Raw genomic sequence first — 6302 nt, forward strand, 5'->3', positions numbered from 1 at the left:
CCTAAAGAATTGAAATAGGTTTTCACACAGAAAGGGTCCATGGGCGGAAAACAAATACCGCGTACTACAGTAAATATTTCTGCTGTAAACGTTGTTTATTATAAATACTTTCCTCAGTGAACCGCATTTTACAAAAAAATTAATGCCAGTTGTCATAACTCATAAGCTAATATTGATTTCGATGTTTGAATCTGATGCTTTTTGTCTTACTAGTCGTATCGCGGGCTACCACATTCCCTTTGGCGGTACCCACTTCCGACGTCCCGTTCACCCGCAATTCGCGTTTGAAGATTTGACTCCACCATCAGGAAGATCGTGTCGGGGGCTACCACATTCCCTTTGACCGTACTTACTTCCGATTTCCCGTTCACCCGCAATTCGCGTTTGAAGATTTGACTCCATCATCAGGAAGATCGTGTCGGGGCTAACACATTCCCTTTGACGGTACCCACTTCCGACGTCCCGTTCGCCCGCAATTCGCGTTTGAAGATTTGACTCAACCATCAGGAAGATCGTGTCGGGGGCTACCACATTCCCTTTGACGGTACTTACTTCCGACTTCCCGTTCACCCGCAATTCGAGTTTGAAGTTTTCACTCCACCATTCGTTAGATCTTGTCGGAGGCTACCACATTTCCTTTTTCGCTAAAAACCTTCTACAAGATAGTACTTAATTTTTGGGGGCACTTCTCATTGGTCGAGCTTCTATTGGCGACACGAGAGACAGCGATTCGAGATTTACGAAACGTTAAACCGCGTGACAAAATTCGCAACGGAAGTTAAAAGGCGCCCGAAGTTGACTACCTCTCGAAGACGCGCGCGCGCCTTGCAAAAGATCGTTACTTTCGCCCCTAGGACAAAAAACAAAATTCCGCCACGCAAGAGTTGTGCGCCTTTACAACATCTTTTCGACGACACCAATTTAAAAGAATCGGACCAAAACTGTAGTAGAAAATAGGAAAAAACTGAAAAACTTTCACGTTAGTAAACTACGCTCGAGGATAACGCCCAAATGTCGCCAACCCCACATCATGTAGCCCTGTCCCTAGGGTTGACAAATTACACGGCCTTGTAGATTCACGTACACCCGGTTGCCTTTCTACAAGAGGTCTTCTACGCGCCCACATTTGCTGCCTGACAGCCAGCCAGCCAGCCAAAGTGAGATTAAAAGCTACTTTTTACAAATAAATTTGCAAAAATGCGCTAAAAACCTTTTTCCCATGTTAATTCCGTATGTTCGGTTTGGAAATATTCACCCGGTATAGGTACTCCATAAATCAAAAATATGATTAAATATGATGTATTAATTAATAAACAATGCAAATTATACATAACTATACATAATTTAGTGATTTATAATCTTTTTATTTACTAACACTTACAGTTGATCTTGCATTATGCTGTAAATACGTAAGCGTGGCGAGCTCTTCGCCCTATCTCTCAAAAACGATTGAGTATATAAAAAAATCTTCGGAACAAAAGTTGTAGAAAATGTTATTCCCTACAATTTTTATAATAAATGCAAATGGCATTAAAACCATAGGAAACGAGATATTTTAAAAAAACCGATTTTTGGGACCTTTAACCTTCAATCTCGCCTTCAATATATCTGGCTCATATTACATAATTAATTTCAATGTTGTCGTTTGGGCAACCGTACTTTCATTCTCGTTCGTGTGTGATGTATTTAACTAAAGAAAACGTTGATATTGTCAATTGGTATAATGGCGGAAGCAGAAAGAGCGTAAGGGATTTATTTTCTGCGAAGCTAAAGCAACAATATTCAAATTAATTAATATGACAGCCAGATCTTTATTTGTTAGTTATTTTGGTTGCATAACTTCAGAAGAGATTTTGTCATTTAAAATAGTCCAGTCAAATTATCATAATACCTTGCATCAGATGTGTCATTTCTATTTTTTTTTAATTGTTAGGCTGAGTATGGATGTCAAAAATCCAAGTTTTCGACATCCAAAGACCTGTGCGAGCAACGCAGCACTCGATAATACGCCATTTTTTCTATTATTTTTAGGGTTTGGTTAGTTTTAGTCGAGTTTTAGTTCGAAGGACAGATTTTAAAGCAATTACTGTTATATACTTTTTTAAACTAGACAAAATTTGTGACAATTCAAGCCCTTAACCGGCTCTGGAAGTCTAATAGTTTTGGAGATACAACGTTTCAAAAATTCGTAAATTCTTCAGTTTTAATCAAATTTGCCTTTTTTTCGCATAAAAACCTCATGAACATTTTTATATTTTTGCTCGTTTGGGGGGACTTTGTGGTGAGGAGTCTCCATAAATCTGGACAGAAAGAGTTAGAATGTTGATATCCTCTGGTCTCTGGATCTTCAGCTGCTCCCATGATAAGAAAGTTGTCATCTTCTTCCTCTTCAGCAAGATCCACTACCTGTTGCATAGATTGCAAAATCTGTGAATTTTTTGTTTTGCCTGACCTTGCTCGGCCATTCAAAAAGGATACCGAATATAGAAGATCTGTGACAGTAGCAGAATGCTTACTCACAACACTATGGTTTGAATGATCACTGAATAAGTAATCATATAAACATAGATATTTTTCCACTAAAAGACAACACTCGATATTTAATTTGCTTTCATTATCCGCAATTTTTAGCACTTCTTCCACAAGTTTATTACGACTCACGACTTACATTTCATCGTGCATATTTGGTAAATTTACTTTCTGCGAAGAAAGAACGCAAATTTTGATAAAACTTGTAATACTAATAAATTTACCAATATTTGAAACGCCGTATCTCGGAAATTATTAGATTTGCGGAGATAGTTAAGGGCTTAAATTGTCACAAGTTATGTCTAGTTTAAAAAAGTATACGACAATAATTGCATTAATATCGGTTCTTCATGAGTAAATTTTACAAAAACCAAAAAATGGTAAGAAAAATAACTTATTTTCAAGTGCTGTGTCGCTCGCACAGGTCTTTCAATGTCGAAAACTTGGATTTTTCACATCCATATTGATCCTAACAATTTAAGAAAAAAATTAGAGATGACATATCTGATGCACGGAATGCCCATTTTTTGTCTAATTTGACTGTACCAAAGAGTATACCTACTCTTTGACTGTACTAAAAGTAGACATAGGAAAAACAATACATGTAAATCTCTATGTCTACTTCTTAATATAAATAGCACTGTATATGTCGCCATGATTGGACCTGTGGTTTGTTTATGGGGGGCATTATCTGGTGGCATAGAACCAGGCACCAGCAATGCACTTTTGGAGCATGTACAAAAGACTAGCGCTTCCGGGAACCATGTAGACCACCTCCCACGGCCGTTATGAAAGTTCTTCTGGCTCAGTCTCTACTTATGGCTGGACAGTACCTACACCTGTTTCGTAGCCCGAAAACGCTTGATTTCGTTCCCCTATATCTGAATTCTGAGTGAAGATGAAGAAGGGGTCGAATATTCCTGTGAAAGGTGAATGCTTTAGCTAGACAATAACGCCGGGGTTTACTAAACTCTTTTAAAATAATCTTTTTTTTACGAGTAACGACAAGTGCCGTTAGGGTGCCATATTTTGGAAAGGAAAAAAGGAAATAAATTTTTATGGCGTTATTGCTTGGATATTAAGTTTACGAATTTATTTCAATTTTGGAAATTATTCCAACTTCATTTGTAGATGAGTTATCTTGGAAAAACAACTTAAAAGTTTTCCTCAAAAACGCGAAATAGCTTCTGCCGCCCCGTTTGGTGTATACAGATAGAAAATGTGCATTATAATTGGTCTAATATTGTTTCTGCCATCAATCACAAATAAATATTATAAATGGCCAAATTTGGCGATTTACACTAGGCAACTTTACATACTCCGTTCTATAGTACTGCCTCCCTATAGAAAGTTGGCAACACATCATACTTCCATAAATACCATGTAAAAAATGCCTTCAAATTTTATATAATGCCTTCATATTCGAGTATGAAAGTACTAAGTAGATAAACGCGTCAAATTTATCAACAAATATAACTATGGCTATATGGAAGTATAGGCTAAGCGATTCATAAAGAGCCTAGCAGTCAACGACTATAGGAACAGAACCCACTGGCCATCTTCCTCTAAAATACCTTCTTTACAAGATAGGTATACTAAAGTACTGAATATGTGTATGCTCTTTGGTAAGACTACAGCTTGAAACCATCTGAATTAAAAGTCATTAGATAATTTGCAAGCATCGACTTTTTAATTTTTCCTTTCAAAACACTTTTCAGCGCAATCATAAACACAAAACTGTTTTAGCTTAGTAGCTCTACCATTACAAACATAGAACATTGTTTTGGCATTATAAATAAATTCAATGGTACTTGGTGCTACCTTAGTGTAACTATTCTTTACACTATGGTGCTACATATGTCAAAGTAGGGATCGTGACATAAGAGCACAACTGTTACCGATAAGGTAGAGTTTTGCTAACTGTTGTCTTATGAACGAACCCAATTTGGTTCATTATAATCTAATTTACGTTTTTCATTTTGGCTACACCAACCAAGGTTCTTGATTAAGCTATTAAACAAAGCTAGTAATGATACAATGTCTACAAAAAATGTTATTTTAATTACCATAAATAGAATTACAAATATAATTCACATCTGTCATTTCTGACCCTAGTAAAATTATGCAATATGCAAATGCAACTAACTAACAACGACGCAATACTAGGGTTTAGCCTGTCCACACTTGTTAGTCGTGGAAATCTAGTTTCTAAACATTTAAATGTCTTCTCCACTACACACATGACTGAATTTTGGAGTATATTAAATTCTAAGTGACGTTCATTTATCTTTTGGGCCTTTGAGAATTCATACGGTGTTAATAAATTCTTTAATTTCGGATGTTCGGTGCCTCCCAATAATAAATAGTCATTCTTTACAATGGCTCCATCCGGATCTGTGATAAGCGAATGTAATGGGCTACCTTCTAAAATTTGCTTGATAGATTTTCCTCCTGGAGAACCAACACAAATGTCCCTCACTAAAAGGTTATTATCACAAACAACCTGCAAAACTATTGTATGCTTATGCATAATGTTGTTAAAATACTCTGCTTTGCCTGAAATACTTTCTGGATTTATCTCTATATGTAAACTACCAATCACACCGACCAATTTAGGAAATTTATAGTGGGTCATAAATCCCTTCTGTACCTCCGCTAACTCATTCTCCAATGGCCACACGATGTAAGTTGAGCCGAGGTTTAAGATTTTGGTGAAATACTCTTGCATTTTGCTTTCGATGTTTTCGATGCAAAAGAAAGTTTCCGCTTCTTTGAACGACCTTGTGTTTCCCAAAACCCAAATACACGCCAACAGAAGCTTATCGACTCTATCGATGAACAAATTTTCGGAGTGGTCTATTTCGGCTTGAAGATCTACTACGGTCTTTTTGTTCATGCGGAATACATCTTGAAATTCATCGTCATTTAATTGGTTCCACCAATCACCTGTTGTTGTTTCTTTCATTATTAATGGAATGTTACTGAAACTGTTTTTTTTAAATACAGCAACCAATGAATACAGCAACAATAACATAACCTAACTTTGAAATAAATGTATTGTTAGACAGCGTTGCCGGATGAATAGAAAATCGTATGAGATATGTCTAATTGTCTATGGCACAGTCTATGGCCATGGTTTAAGTACAGAGCGATCATTAATCATTGCCTATACCACTCTTTGAAATTACATTAAAATAAATATTCGAAGTGGTCACTCCCGTTAAGGAGACACAAATCCACTCTCTTCTTCATGTTTATGAACTGTGTGAAGTTGCTGTTTTTTAATGGCGTGTAAACGATTTCTACATCTACTTCGTAGTTCGTACTTCGAAATTGGTCAGTAGTAACAGGTCTTTTTGACAGGTGTAGAAAAATAAAATTTTAGACACTGCGCATGCGCAAAACCAAAAATATCGGTACGCAGGGAATCCTTGCGCCAAATCCTTTCTAATGAGGCCCATATCGCCTAAAGGCTTTAATCAGTTCAGTCGCGTAGAAGTAGTACGTGTGATGGGCGGACGAACAGATGGATGGACGGACGACAAAGTACAGCCAAGAGCGATTTTTCATTTTGAGGAAAATACGCTAAAACTGAATGGGGTAAACTCCCCGAAAGGGGTTGCACTCGCCCTCCTCGAGTATATTCGTTTATTAGGTCCTAACGAACACGTGTACAAATTTGGATACTTTTACAACATAGGTATACCATGTTTCGCCAGTGTATAGAGGTACCTGATGTGGTACACTGTCTGTAGTAAGAACTGTTACGCAAT

Source organism: Photinus pyralis, unplaced genomic scaffold (genome assembly GCF_008802855.1).
Source record: "Photinus pyralis isolate 1611_PpyrPB1 unplaced genomic scaffold, Ppyr1.3 Ppyr1.4_LG2, whole genome shotgun sequence".
Lineage (NCBI taxonomy): Eukaryota > Metazoa > Arthropoda > Insecta > Coleoptera > Lampyridae > Photinus > Photinus pyralis.